Below are 16,416 nucleotides of genomic sequence, written 5' to 3' on the forward strand. Positions count from 1 at the left end.
GGAGAACAACGCAAGGAGTATATGAAGGAGGGAACCAGACTAGAAAATAATCTACATATACATGTACTTTAGCCTGGTTTACGACAGAAACTAGAAAACACTATAGGTATAGCTAAAAAAATCAGACATCAGTAGCCAGCCTATTTTTTTAAAATAATTTTTTAACAAATTTAGAATGGTATGAGTGGCCATTTTTACAGGGATTAAAAAAAGGTCAGTGGAGTTTATCCTCGTTTTTTCAATGCAGTCATTCATAGCAGTGTAGAAATGCATATTTTGCCAAGGCATTGTGGTCACTGGTCATGTTCAGCAGGTGGTCACTCAGAACATTTATGTAATAAAATAGATCCATGCATTAAGATTGTGGTCAGAAATGACAGGTCGCTGCTCATAGCAGAGGTCACTCATAACAGTTTTTACTGTAATGTAATTGAATGAAAAATGAATCTGACCTTATAATGTGCACTGATTTCAACAACTGATATAAGAAAATGATATTTTTCCTAATTGGAACTAATCAGAACATGTGACTGACTTTAAACAAGAAGCAACTATTATATGTGGATCTTTCACCATGGATGATCATTGTATAGAATTTACACACAAATGTGAACTATGTACAATTCTATCACCAGAAGTGATCAGAGTATAGATTTATAAAAAAAAACCACAGGAATGTATGATTCTATCACCAGGGGTGATCAGTGTTTAGCATTTGCAAAAAATATGAATAATGTATGTTTTATCCACATGAAGGATGTTGTATTATTGATTTTCGCTCATATAGTAGACCTGGCAACCCTTACAATATTGTCCAAGGTCTTATGAAGATCCTTAAAATAGATATGGAGTAAAAGCAAAACTTACAGAAAAGTTATTGCCATAAAAATCTAGATAATTGGCTCATCCATGTTTGATATGGGTCTGGATTTCATATTAGAATAATGGAGTTAGGGAATCGGTCTAACCTTACCTCATTACATCATATGCTTTAAAATGCACATATTACTTTCATGTAAAGCAACTGCATGATCAGACTAATGATTATAGAATCTTTTTAAATGGCATCCAGCAAGTGATGCATGTCGAAGATGAAAGGGAAAATAGACCTCTTCAAAAGTGTTAATAATCAGCACAGAAGAATAAAAAGAAATATTAAGATTCTTGTGAATAAATGCAGGAAGGGACACAATTATGTTATTGGACATCAATTTGAGGATGTCTGTTAGCAGGAGATATGATTGCCATCATCATGTGAAATTGAAAAAAAATTCCAAGAATTATGTCAGGTTGAGAAATGGCAACAAGCCATTGAGCTGCATAAGGTTTGGAACTAAAGTTTGTGCTACTGTACTAGTGGTAGATAAGGTCTGTGTGTAATTTACAAACTTTTCAGTTGAACATGATGTTTACCATTGCTGCATGTTTCAAATACCAAACTTTCAAATATGTTTTCCAGCTTTGCAGTAACAGTTTATGATATTTTGTTAAACCTTACTGAAAACTGGTCAAAATTACAGGGAACAAACTGCCTTACTGAGATGGTCTTGTTGAGATAGTCAGGTCTGATGTAGTGATATCGAATGATTGATTTCACTCTTAAGTGATACTGAATAATAATGATTAGAAAATGGAACAATGTACTCGCGGCATCCAGTTGATGATCAAATTATATTTTGAGTACCACAAGTCAAGGAGCCACCATGCATGTGACATCCCTTCATGTCTGCTGAAGGATCCCACAAAAGCCTCCTTATTCCCTGTACACCCATTGGTCCCGAAGATGTGGTCCTTCACTGTGAGTAAACCAGTGTTGTCATCCAAGCCAGTGTCACCATCAACAGAAGCATACAAGTTGCATGAAATCCTATGACTCCATCAAAAATGGCTTAAATATAATGACCGGGCCTTATGAGACATTGTTTTGTAAGAATACAGTAATGTACATCACACATTGGCACACATGGATTGGCTTCATTACATATTAAATCATTTTATCAGAACTACTGTACAAGATTATGAATATTCTGTGTCCAACAAGAATTATCTCACTCCATTATAAGAAATGGAACATTATTCATCCTCTCATCCTTTAATGCATGAAACATATATACATTTTGTCTCTCCTGTTACAAAAACAGCTAACTTGAAACCTATTTATCAAAATGGCTATTTTGAAACAGTGTAGACTCAGTTTGATAGCAGTGTTATGTGTCATTCTAACATTCATTATATAAAACAATTCTATCACATAAAACGGATAGTAATAAAGAATGCAGTTTTATATTTCACATATATTTTCACATACCTCTACAGCTGATTATTGCTTCTGGAATCGTGTACAGCTTCCTGACAAAAAAACTTGTATTGTGACAGTATATTCAGACTTTACCCTGTAAGTACCCTGGTTATGGTGAAATTCATGTCCAGAGACCTTGAGGTAATCTGGTTTCTTGCTGCAAGCTCTGTAACTTGAAGTAACTAAGGTGAAAAATCAACCACCCTCATTAATGCTGTATGTGGCAACAAAAAATATTTTACTACACACAATTCTGTGACAGTTCACATGGCTGTCAGTGACAGAAGAATTACCTGTTCCAATTAAATGATATTCTTTTCACATATCTTCATAAGAAGACAGTTTAGTATGATTTTTGTTAATTCTTTTTTTTAAGATATGGATACTTATTTTGCCATCAAATTTGGCATAACTAGGAAAAAGCTGACATTGTTGAGAATTAGTTATACTACTTATTACAGGTAAACAATTACACAGATTGATTTGCTAATAATGCTGACAAAAGATTGTTTAAACTGCAACATTTTTGCACATATTCATTTAAAATTCACATTTTTTATTTTAAGTAAAACCATATAAAGTTTTTAAGTAACTTGAGTTTTAAGCATTCTGTATGCCTTTCCAGTTAGTATGTTTGTTTGCAATTTCAAATGTTTCATCAATTACATACCTCAATATAGCAACAAACCTGAGGATATTTTACCAAAATTTTCAGATATGTCCAACAATTGACTAATCAGACACTTTTTTAACTGTTAATTATGTTAATAACATAATTAAATTGTCTCACAATCAGTTGTTTACACCACTTGTTCACAAATGTGATCAAGCATAGCAATGGAACCAACCAAGAGGCATACTAGGTACATGAGAATCTTTGTTTCACAGATAGGATTCATTATGGAGAAATGAGTTTCAGAGTTTATAGTGAACTTAGAATTCCAGAATTGGTACTTGGAGATTGCTCACGGATGAACAAGATAACAGTGTTAAAGATCAGGTTAAAAATTATAAATTGATATTTAAAATGATGCAAGTTTTAAAAATTGGTATGGGATATAAACTGCCATGGTTTAGACAAGTACTACACTGCTGCTGTTGCTATTACAACTTCCACTTCCACGCGTACCACAGTTAACTATAACAATAACAGCAACATGATAAGAGCAACAGCAGTGTCTGGTATGATGAATAATCTTACTGCTACCAATGCTATGTTTGAAATAAAAGCATAAAGTTAAATTAAAGGTGTTAATGACTTTGGAATGATGCATAGATTACTGATGTTTGCAAAGACAGCCATGTTGATGGATTTTTTCTTTCCTCTGGAATTGGAAGAAAATATTAATGACATAAAAGTCTGCAAGGAGGGGGTATCAATAAAATCTATACCTGAATCAGCAATCTTGCTCAAATGAAATATTTCCTTGACAGAAAAATTCATTTTGTGCAAGAGTGAAATAATATAGTAGATGTGGACAGCACTCATGAGGTCTAAAAAAATAATCCAGTAAGCTGTTCTCTGCCACCTTTTATTATCTTCGGACATGACCAGCTAGATTTTTTTCATAAGTAGCAATTGTTTGTTGTCTTTTGTTACAGGGGCCACCTCATTTGATGCAGTGAAGCACTCATTTTTTTTCCCACCATGCATGCCACAGCTTTGAAAACAAAGCAAGTATAACTTGCTAATCTACATGTGTTGAACTGCGTAAAAAAGGAACTGAATGCATGTATGCGGTCTGTCTACCACTGAAGTTGTTCCACGACCAGAAATGTCAGTTAATAATCAATAGGTGCAGTGACTAACTTCCTAGTCAACCAGAAAAAAAAATCAAAATCAAAAGTCCACAATGACGTTTTAGCTGTTGTCAGAATTCAGTGGTATTTTTTTAGTGGTCAGAATTTAGAGTTCTGAGTAAGATATAGGATTTTTATTTTCCTATATCTCAGGACTTGCTCGAAAATCAGCAGTCAGATATCTAATGCATTCTTGTTTTTTGGAATTCATTTATATATTAGTTCAGTAGAACCTGTCTTGAAAGACCACCCCTTCTGCCAAACAGTTATGGTCTCTCGAGACAGGAGGTCTCATGTAACAGGTCATACCACTATATAATCAATAAATCTGTGCATTGAGAATAAGGTCTTTCAAGACAGGTGGTCTCACTTAACTGGTCTTTCAAGACAGGTTTTACTGTATCATTTTCTGTCTTATGGCAGGTTTTCTAGGGGAGAATTAAGTTATAGTGTTGGCAAAATTAAGCCACCCTCTTTCATTTAAACATAAAAAGACTCGGCTTACCATGAGATGTCTCTTGGTGTGTAAGAGTCATCAGTTTACTTTGTTTTGCGTTGAATGAAGTTGATCAACTACCCATTGTATAGCAATATTTGCTCACTGGAGACCATTACAAAAGACCATGAAACTAATAAACAGTGATCAAAAGTAATGCTTACTTTGTCATTGCTAGTTTTCAATAGTAAGAACCATTACACAAGTCATTTAACTAGTTGTAATCACGGGAGATATCTGAAGCTTAAATATAAAAAACCCACTTAAAATCAATTATAAACAGCTTCAGAACAATTAAAAATGTTGTCCATGAAACATCTTGTTCAAAAATAACGTTGTTACAAAAATTTCATAGCTAAATTTTAAAACAGTTATATAAGTGGAGATGATTTTCTTCAAACTGAATATATCACAAAATAAAGAATTTGTAAACACCAGACCTGTAGGATTGCATTGTGAGACCAAACTTTTGGACTCATTTCTTTATTTTTGGTGAAGCCAGATTGCTTTGTCATTAATTTAAGTGTACTTGTAGTTCATGTATGCAACTTAAGTTGCATAAATCACCAAATGATAGCATGATTACTGGTGAGAAAAATAGGGGAATACCTTCTCTAAATATTTTGCCCAGTGCAATGGTATGAAACTCCAAAATGGGGAAATTAAGACAAAATTAAACATTTGCAGTAATCATTTTTTCTTTTTTAATATGACAATGCATCTTTTTAAAAAAAAGCATTTTTTATTCATCCATATACAATATACTTTTGAACAATATTGTGTGTGAAATGTACCAAAATTTTTTCCACAGGCAATCCCAGTTATGAATAGACAAAATTACATTTGTGTTTTCTTATGAGTAGGCAGAAAAAACCAGTTTGATTTGGCATAAAAATATATCGAGGCCAGGAGGCAGAAACCTGTGTTCTCACTCTGTAGCAAATGAGTTCTTTACCCCAACTCTGATCAAAGACTTGTGTTCTTACTCTGTAGTAAATGAGATCTTTACCCCGACTCTGATCAAAGACTTGTGTTCTTACTCTGTAGCAAATGAGGTCTTTACTCCGACTCTGATCAAAGACTTGTGTTCTTACTCTGTAGCAAATGAGTTCTTTACTCCAACTCTGATCAAAGACTTGCGTTCTTACTCTGTAGCAAATAAGGTCTTTACCCCGACTGATCAAAGACTTGTGTTCTTACTCTGTAGCAAATGAGGTCTTTACCCCAACTCTGATCAAAGACTTGTGTTCTTACTCTGTAGCAAATGAGTTCTTTACCCCAACTCGGATCAAAGACTTGTGTTCTTACTCTGTAGCAAATGAGGTCTTTACCCCGACTCTGATCAAAGACTTGTGTTCTTACTCAGTAGCAAATGAGTTCTTTACCCCGACTCTGATCAAAGACTTGTGTTCTTACTCTGTAGCAAATGAGTTCTTTACCCCAACTCTGATCAAAGACTTGTGTTCTTACTCAGTAGCAAATGAATTCTTTACCCCGACTCTGATCAAAGCACACGTGCTTTTTTATTTATTACATATCCCCTTTTTATTCACGCATTCTTTTAAAACAATTTAATGTATACTTTTTTTTAATGAATTAGGCATTTGATGTTTTATGAAAGATATTGTGTAACCCTGTGGGGAAATAATGTATCTAACAGGGGCTGTATACTGTGGAGTTGCACCATCTGCATTGCAGATATGGTGATTTACTTGGAAGCTTTGAATTTTAAAAAAATATTGTATCGGATATATGAATGGATTTAAACTGCAGTTACAGACAAGTGGATTTTTTTCTTACCTCTCAAACAGAAGATTTTTGACCAGTAAGGGACCATTTTTCTTAAACCCTACTTACTAAACACACTCTACATCCTAGTATTTCAAAGACTAATTGTAATTATATGTGTTCAGTTCTATACAGAAAGCTAATTAAAAATTCACTAATATTTTTCAGAAAATGAAGATCCTATATCTTTCTGACATGCAGACTGGATTTTTAATATTTGGATATTATTTACAACAAAATTGTAAACAATGTTGTTTTCTTTATTTTATGCCTGAACAGTCACAAGAATTTAAAATGTAAACAAACTTACAGTTCCCAGCATGTGCCCCAGTGATGAAAAAGTCTCTACAACATAAAAAGATATTATTCTAAATTTGCATCACGACTGCTCTCTGTGATATTTTTTTATGTTGCTACTGTTTGTTAACTTTTTCCTAGATTTACCTTTAAAACAAATTTAATACATCAGTATACATTAATAGACAAAGCTCCTCCACTTAACCTTGCTCCTTAAAATATGTATAAGAAAGCATTTCATTTGTTGAACTCTGAAACTGAAATGGATTTGAGGTAAGGTAATTTTAGATGATTTACATCGTGGAATGTCTTATCAGTGCTGCAGCTGGGAATAAGATCAATGGGTGCATGGTTCAGAAATTTGTTTTCTTCCATTTCTTAAGACCTTTTTGTTTAAGTTCTTTTCACCCAGAATTTAGCACTTTGTGGCAGTTAGTAAACTCATTTAAGTGCAAATGCTGAAGCCATAGTTACTGTCCTTAAATATCTGTTTATAGCCGTATTGTTAACTATTTGATATCTGGTTCATGGTGCAAACCATCCAGTTTCATGAAAGTAACTATGTAGGTAGGCATCAATGTAAGTGTTTAATTAAACATGGGTAAAGTTTTGTCTGAATGTAGGAACATTTGTAACCATGCTTTGAATTTTGACATGACTCCCGGAATCTTATTGGGGATTTATTATATATAAAAAACTTTTCAATACAACATCAGTGGCAAAGTACTTGCTCACTTTCTCACTCTCACACACATATTTGGCATCACTTTGCATACCAGCTTCATCTGAGAACTCATCAAATATTTTATCCAAAATTTTATCAACCTTTTCTCTGCGGTAGTTACTGTGAAATGCCAATAATCTACTCTTCACTACTTAGAGTAATCCCTCAATTATCCCTACTGGCAAAAGCAGCCATTTTAATCCAGTATGACTAAGTTTCTAAAAATTACAAATATGTGCTGACATTTTTTAATAATTTAAAAAGTAGAGCAATAAATATTTCCCGATATTTTATAAGTGGACTGTTATTGAATTCTTTAAGTTGTGAAAGGAGTGCTAGGCTAGGTATGCGATACAGACATCTTGTGTGTGCAATACAAAATCACAAATTGAACACCTGTATCGAATGCCATATCAACCTTGGAAGATAAAATGAGTATATACATTTAATGAAAAAAAGAAATGCATGTGGGGTTGATATTGGTTTGGAGTTCAAGGCTTGACTTTCTGATGTGTCTCTTACAGGAAATCGCTAGCTCTGCATGGCTGTGTTCACTTTATAAAATTCAGAGGTAAATTTTTTAATTTAAAAACACATAACTTCCTTTTCCTACATCAATGAGGGTGGTACATCCCCTTAAAAAATGTTTTCTGGCAAAAGATTGTTTTCAGCTAAATTTAGGAATGATACATATGCAGAACAGTTTTAAAACATGCCATGGTTACATTATCCAGTGATCGTACTTATTTTGTATGTGTATGTGTGTGAGATTACAAGTGACATTTGAAAGTAAAATAGTGCAAGAAAGCTGCAAAAATTGTATTATTTCTAAACCACTATTACAAATGTAAGCTAAGGTTTTGTTGATAATCTATAAACTTACATGTTTTTCGTTCATTTTTCGTGTTTCAAGTCTGAAATGAAGTCATCAAGAGTTTATCCTAACTTCGTGTTCTTGAGGATGAATGACAGGAATGTGTTTTAATAGTTTCGTCTGGAATGAATTGAAAAGCACAGGCTGCTTTAAGAAAATGATAGTGCTGCTCTTATTGTAGAGTTCTGTTAAATGCTAACACGGGAGAAATGTTAGCATGAAAAGCATGCAACGGGTATTTAATACAGCACAAAATAAAATCTTGCAGTAAGAAATGTTTAATACATAAATGCCTAGTTAAAATATGAACACAAAAAGTGCCAAAATATTTTGCACTCTTCCTCACTCAATTCACACTTCATATCCATATTCAATCATTACAGTTGTTTCAGGTCAGTATGTAACAATAATAACAATTTCACCACTTCAATAAAAATTTTGGCTCTCTCTAAATGGGGGCTACTCATGAGCTAGACTCTGCATGAAATGTACTGAACCTGATGGTTATAAATCCTAATCTGCTTGGTTTATCCCAAATTAAGTAGCATGAAGAAGAATTCTGATTTCAAATGACATGTACCGTAACTAAACTAATTTGTACATCAAAATACTTTGGTACAGTACCACCATGTGACTTGGGCTGATCCCAATCTTAAGTCTGGGCTGGTTTTAGATGTCTCATGATGAGGAATAGGAGCGAATGATCCCCTAGGTAATGTGGTACGAAATTTTATTATGCAGGCATGACATTATTATTATTATTATAAGAATATGAATATATGACTGGGAAGAACCCCAAAATGAATTTTAATATTTTATATTTTTACACACCATGGAGACCATTTAATAGTTTGCATGAAAATTTCCATTAAAAATCATTTAATAGGTCAAACCAATCAGAAAGTGAATGGTACAAGTAAAAAGTGAAATACCTGGTAGCAATAGCAAAAATTATGGAAAACAGAAGAGGTAAATAAAATAATACCATATAGCATTATGTATATTTAATTTGCTTTGTTTTTTTGTTTTTTTTTAATCAGTATATGCTATGGAAAATTGTATTTTGGACTTGATTTTGTGTAAAGTCAAGTTCATTTTCAACCTAACCGGAATCATTGACTTTGCATTTGTAAACAACATGTTTATCCCAGTCTGTGTCCTGAACATTTGAAATTTCCATGAAATGGCAGGTCTACCTGTTATTTACCACAATATATATTATAATTTTTGTAACAAGCTTCCTAATTATAACTAAACTTTTAACTGGTAAAGATTCGAAACCTTCCAGAATTAAATTTTCCGTTAGGTAAATGTTCATTTGTAGAAAATGCCAATTGTGACCTGAGGTAAAGTAGAAGATTACATAATCTGGTTTTTCTAAAAATTATTCATCCATGTTGTAAGATCTGAGCAGAATCAGTAGTAACAATTTTGTGTCCAGTATTTTATATGGGCTAGAATTTATGCAAATTATTTAATTCAACATATTCTCTAGAAATACAAAGTGCTGAAAAATAGCATTCTTGGAGATAAAGACTTGGATTTAAAGTGAAATTTAAATAAAGATATATTCTTGGATTGTATTTTGATTCAACAAACTGTTGGCACATCACTACAACACAGGCCATCACAGACACATCAACACTTCCAGCATTGAATTTTTTTGGAATACCATTAAAGTTTATTCAAAATTTAGGACTTGTGTTAGAAATTATGGGATTATTTGGAATTTGCAATACCATAAGTTAATTTTTACATTTTTTATTACATTTTTCACGTTTTTATTCTAGGGAAGTAAATTATTTGCTTAAATTCACAAAAGTGTTCAGATTTTGCTCTTATCCATTACTTTGTTTAAGACCATAGATTCATGACACATAGCAATAGACTAACAGATAAAGGAATAGCTAGACTGAATCAAAGTATCCGGTCCAATATGTTGTGTATTTTAGGTACACAAGTACAAAACGGAATATCTATTATGCAGTCTGTTTTCATTGTTCACGTCTGTAAAAGCTATATTAGTTTGAAACATTCAGCTGAAAAATAACACAACTTAGATGAAAATAATTCAATAAGATTTCAACAGTATATTTCAGAATCAGAAATGTTAGATGAAACTATGCTATGGTGGTGATGATGGTGAAAATTGTTTTGCAAGGTCTTCTGATACATTCAATGCATGAATAAATACTGTTATAAAAACCAACATAGTAAAGAATATTATAACAACATCTGAAAAGAGAATGTGTAATAATTATGTAGCAAAGAAGGTTGAAAATGGTGAAAGTATTGTAATCCCAACTAACAAAGCGTATGATTGGAAAACCATCAATAACAACAATATACAAGCATTTAATTATGATTATGGTTTTAGTATCTTGTGTAATTTCCTTTTTCTGAAAGGTTAGTATTGTATTCACTTATTACAAAGATGTTTGCCATTTTTATGTGACTAAATACAATCTTTTTAATAAAAATGAAAGGAACAAATGGAAGAACTGGCAGAATATCAGCAGTAGCTTGTAAAAAAAAAACCTAATGCAGCTAATGCAATGCCAGGTTTTTACAATGTCAATGAAGCCAATAAAGGCTGCTGCTGTGGGGTTTTTTTTAGCTAACTCAAATAGCACGATTTCTTCGTACTTTGAAAGTTCCCATGAAATCAACTACCTTTATTTACACCATTACCACTGCTACCACCGCCTCCTATTAAACCTCTGGCAAAAGTTGTTATTGCTAGACCAAGTTGGCTATCATATCTACATCTGTAAAATCTGTGACACCCTTTTTCTTTGAATAATTGTTCTAACCTTTCTACTAAACACAATTAAAAAACCTTTGTAGTTTTAGTTTAAATCTGTTGATAAAAGGTGAAAGCTCTTCAGTAGGCTAGTAATAATAAAAAAAGACAATGAAACTTAAACAGCATGAATTACAAATTTGTGTGATTCTGTAAAATCATATGATGCAGTTGCTTAGCAGTTTGTACTGATGTGTTGAAAGATACTTAAGAATTTAGGAATAATAATTTGAAAGACATAAAATCATACCATTTGTGAATGAAAATGTCATAGAAAGAGCTTATCAAATTGAAGAGTTACAAAAAGTCTTTCAAGATTGCAAGATTTTAGATGAACGGGACTGTTTTAAGCATTCTTATGCTATAAAAAGTTACAAATCGTACGAGGAAGACCATGAGAAATGCAAAACAGTTACATCCGGTGGAAGAAATAAAAACTAGAAAACAAATGCATTAGAAAGTGATCGGAGAAGATAATAAATCACTGAAAGGCAATATTTCTTTGCATTCACAGTTAAACAAGTTAAATTCTAAGCCAAGAATGTTGACTGGTATTGACAAACTGTATTATGAGCGAGCGTATCCTGTGACCGCGGCTATTTATTGAATTTATCTGCTGAATGACAATCCTAACACTAATGATCTAGTACCGATGAAATTTTCAAAAATCAATTGTGTAGTCGCACGAGTAATGGAACATTTTACAAACGCGATACGTGGAAATGGTTCAACGGATCAGCGATGTGAAAAATACCAGAGCTACAATAAATATTGTTGCTGAATTAGGAAGGAAATTAAAATTCCCAATAAGAGTAAAAACGATAACCGGAAAGATTTTGTAGGAATCAAAGAATAATGCATTAACAATATTTCCACGAAATCGAATTGTTAAAATTTTACCAGGAGGATATGTTCGATTTTATTAACGAAATAAGTAAGAACGATCCTGTATCAGTATGATTATTATAGAGTTCAGAAAACGACGATGAATTGATTAGACCAGATGGAGGTATCTGTATAAAAGAAAAAATAAGTTTGATCAGTTTGTAAGACCTAGCAGCGAAATATATCGTAAAGAATTTCTCCACAAAAAAATGAAAAATCTTGCGCAACGATATTTATCGCTGGACGTTGACGATGTCAGGCCTGAACAATTACTGGTTAATTGTTTTACCGTTCCGTCAGTCGCAGCTCATTTTCCTCAGTAGAAAAATTCGTGGAAACCAACTCGGTTTGATTTTCTTGAAGAAATACAATGTAGTTGTATAGTATATGGACACGGTGGATTGTGGAATACTAAATATGATTATAGAGATGCTATCTCGGTTGATATGGTCGCATGTTATCCGGGAAGTTTTCTTGGTTACGGATGGTGTTCTGAGTATTTTAAGAGATTTGGACATCTCACACACAAGCTGACCAGAGTGTCGATAAATGGACCATTACCGTATTTTGACTTTGAGTTTTCTAAAGGTCTCCATCCGATTTGTTACATCTGGTTTAGTAAACACTTTTCAGAAAAAAAAGTTGGGTACCAATAGTTTTATTACGATATATGCTCAATATAAAAAATACTGATATCGTTGATGGTTAGTGAAGTAATTATATCATATCGTTCTCAAAAAGAAGTTTGGTTACCGCCACAACAGGAATATTCTGAAGATGATCCTGATATAACTGATTATAAGAATAAAACAGCAAAAGATCTTAGTAGAAAAAATAATCGGTAAAATCACCCAAGGAGGATTATTTGATCATAATCGACATTGTACAAGATTAATTATAGGTGATGTCGAGTTAGATTTTATAACTGCTGATACAATGAATAAAAATACGTTTATAAGTCGAGAAACAGTTTTCTTGTCAAATGTAACTAAATTAGGTACAATTGTGAGTTATATGGATGGTGAGTCACCGCAGTTTACTCATTTAAGATCTTCAGTGCTTACGTACGTTTCGATAAATCTATTATCGATGATAAATAGAGTTTTTTAGTTTGCTGTCAGAGTCGCTACAGATTCATTTTTTATCAATAAAAGAATACAAAATTGCTATAACAACTAATATCAACACTTATGCATCATGGGGTGAATGGAGAATAAAGCGAAAAGAAATACTCGATTGTTCTTAATCCGCTAATGTTTTGATTAAAGATATTTATTACCAGAAAAATTCAAATATCAAAATTATTATCTGCACCATCTGTATATGATCCAATAGCTAGACATAGGTCAGTTTATCACAATGGACCAGGATGTTGTGGTAAAACAACTTGTGTGATCGAATTATTGAGGCAGAGTTCGTCAAACTCTGTTGATATAGTTTTATTAACACTTACACACAGACTCGCATGAGAAATGAGAGAAAGAAGTGTTAAATCATGCACTTATCAAGAATTCTTTCGATGGAAGGGTGATAAATGGAGTCCTGAACGAATGGGCGAGAAATACATTCTAAGAATTATTGTCTGGGATGAAATATGTACAGTGTCGCTAGAAACGCTAAAACATTTCTTGATTGGTTATTGACAAAAAATACTGCTGCAATAATGTGTGGCGATAACGGTCAACCACCACCTTTTGTTGGATTATCCCCACATGAATGGTTAAAGAATTTTGTGGATTATTATGAAGAAATAACTGATGACCATAGAGCACTGGATCCAGAATTAAGAGTTTAAGAAAATAATCAGACTAGAACCGAATAAAATTCAATGTGAAATAGTGGGCAAGATAATTTCAGAAACTTCTATGAATGATTTTCTGCAAGTGTGGATACCAAACTATCTGATAGTTGCAAGTAGAAAGATAGTTCGTGGTACACTTCAACAACAATTATTTCAGTTGCATAAAGAAAGGTTTTCAAATCTGCCCATACAGTTGTGTTATCGACCAGTTGATACACGACAGCAGAATATCGATGTCGATGTACCAGGATCGTCAGAGAAACAGAATCTTGTATTAAATGATATTGTTTTAGTTCCTGTCCGTGTTTTTGAGATCGCGTTAACTATGGAAAAAACTCCATGGACGCTAGGATATGCAAGGACAATTCATTCATCTCAGATGTTAACTATTTCTGATATGTGAGTTTGGATAGTCGATGATCGTATCGAAAGGTCAAATTTAGTTTATCTCGCAGTGTCTTGAGTCAGAAGAATACCTCAGATGCGGAGAATTGTCATGGACTTTACAGAAACTACTGGCAATGTTATTGTCAATGATATAGTAAGAAAAGAAAAGTTAATTATAAGCAATGTGACAAAAAACAACATGAGCACAACTTTGATCACGATGCTGAATTCATCATGACCTTGAAACAAGTAATCAATGTTCGAGCTGTAACATGATTGATTGATTGATTGATTTTATTTTTAACGGCGCATCAGCACTGTAAGGCAATTTAGCGCCAAACAAAATGTTATATGTATAATCTTTTAAAAATTATGACAAGTCTCATATCGACCAGCGATATTAAAACACAAATAGTTTAAATTAAAACGGTAAGATGGTAACGGTGAAAAATAAAGCTTCCCGATCAACAGGGGATGTAAATGTTGCATGTTAATGAAAAATGATGAAAAGGTATTAAAAAGGGACGGTATATATATTGCATAAAACTGCACAAGGTGACAGCATAAAAGTTAGAGTTTAGAGTAAATATTTACTGCTTTCAGGAACTCTATAATACGAGTGATGTTTATAGTATCAAAAAGTTCTTTCATGTCATGCACTATGTAATAACGATCGTGCGTAGGTTGCAGGTCAAAACACTCTATCATAAAGTGCTTAACAGTGAATGGTTCATTGCAAGAAATGCACTCTGGTCTTCACCTTTTAGTATGTAGGAATGGGTGATATAAGTATGACCAATTCGGATTCTTGCAATGACTACCTCCTCCCTACGCATGGTTCTGTAGGAAGGAGTCCATTCTCCTAGAGTTGGCTTGATTGCATGAAGTTTTGTTATTCAATGCATCATTCCATGATGCCTGCCACTTCTGCCGAAAGAACTTTCTGATACAAGGTTTAAAATCAGTATACGGTATTTTAAAATCAGATGGTTCTTGAGTAAGGGCCATTTTAGCAGCGCGATCTGCTTTTTCGTTACCTTTAATGCCAATGTGGCTAGGTAACCAACAGTATATTATATTGTGGGAGACACTCAGCTCGGTATTTTTGATGAGTATGTTTTCCAATAATGGGTTCTCCAGTTTTCTATTGTGTAGTGACTGGAGTACTGATAGCGAGTCGGAGAAGATGATACTGTTTAAAATATGGTTCTTTTCTATATGTTGCAGAGCAAGCTCTATTGCTCTGATTTCGGCTGTAAAAATTGATGCTCCATTTGGTAAGCGAACTTGCGTTGTGACATTTCCACAAACAAAGGCTGCAGCAGCCTTTTCCTCATCCTTTGATCCATCAGTGTAAATTCTGGTGTAGTTTTTAAATTCGGTGAGGAGTTCATGGTAAGAGTTGTGGAAGATAGAAGGGTTTGTTTCAGATTTTTTCCTATCGTGTAGTGTAAAACATACTTTTGGTTGTTTAAGTAGCCAGGGTGGTGTTTTGGAGATGGACGTTTTCTGAATTTTAGAAAGATCTATATTTGTAGTGTCAAGGCTGGATGATATTCTAATGCCAAAAGAAGGTACGGCGTTTGGTTTATTTTCATATAAAGTTTTGTATTTGGGTTGAAAAACAGCCAAAAAAGCAGGATTCAGAGGGTTTGATTTTAATTTGAGAGCATACTGTGCGGAAAGCATTTCTCTACGATGTGATAACGGTGGTTCATTCGCCACAGCTAGAAGGCTTTCACATGGGGATGTTTTAAATGCTCCCAAAGCCAGTCTTATTCCCTGATGATGAATTGGATCAAGCATTTTAGATATGACTTTCGGGCTGAACCATACACAACACAACCATAGTCTAGTTTGGAGCGAATAAACGTTCTATATAAATTCAGGATGACTTTTCTATCAGCACCCCAGTCAGTGTGCGCTACTACTTTAAGTAGGTCAAGTGCTTTTAAGCATTTGGCTTTCAAGATCTGTCAAAGATAATACCCAAAAATTTTGTTTCCTCAACAACTGGAATAGGTGTTCCGTCCAGCGTGAGTTTAGGTTCATCGTGGTGTCGTCGTAATTGACAGAAATGCATGCATACCATTTTTGATTTCGAGAATTTGAAACCGTTCGTACTAGCCCAATTTTGAATCTTGTTGATATTTTGCTGTAGTTGTCTTTCAACTGTATGCATGTGCTTTGACCGATAACATATGAGAAAATCATCAACATATAGTGAGCAATCCACACCAGGAGTCAAACACTTGGTGATGT

Source organism: Sinohyriopsis cumingii, chromosome 3, assembly GCF_028554795.1.
Source record: "Sinohyriopsis cumingii isolate HCF-2022 chromosome 3, ASM2855479v2, whole genome shotgun sequence".
Taxonomy (NCBI): domain Eukaryota; kingdom Metazoa; phylum Mollusca; class Bivalvia; order Unionida; family Unionidae; genus Sinohyriopsis; species Sinohyriopsis cumingii.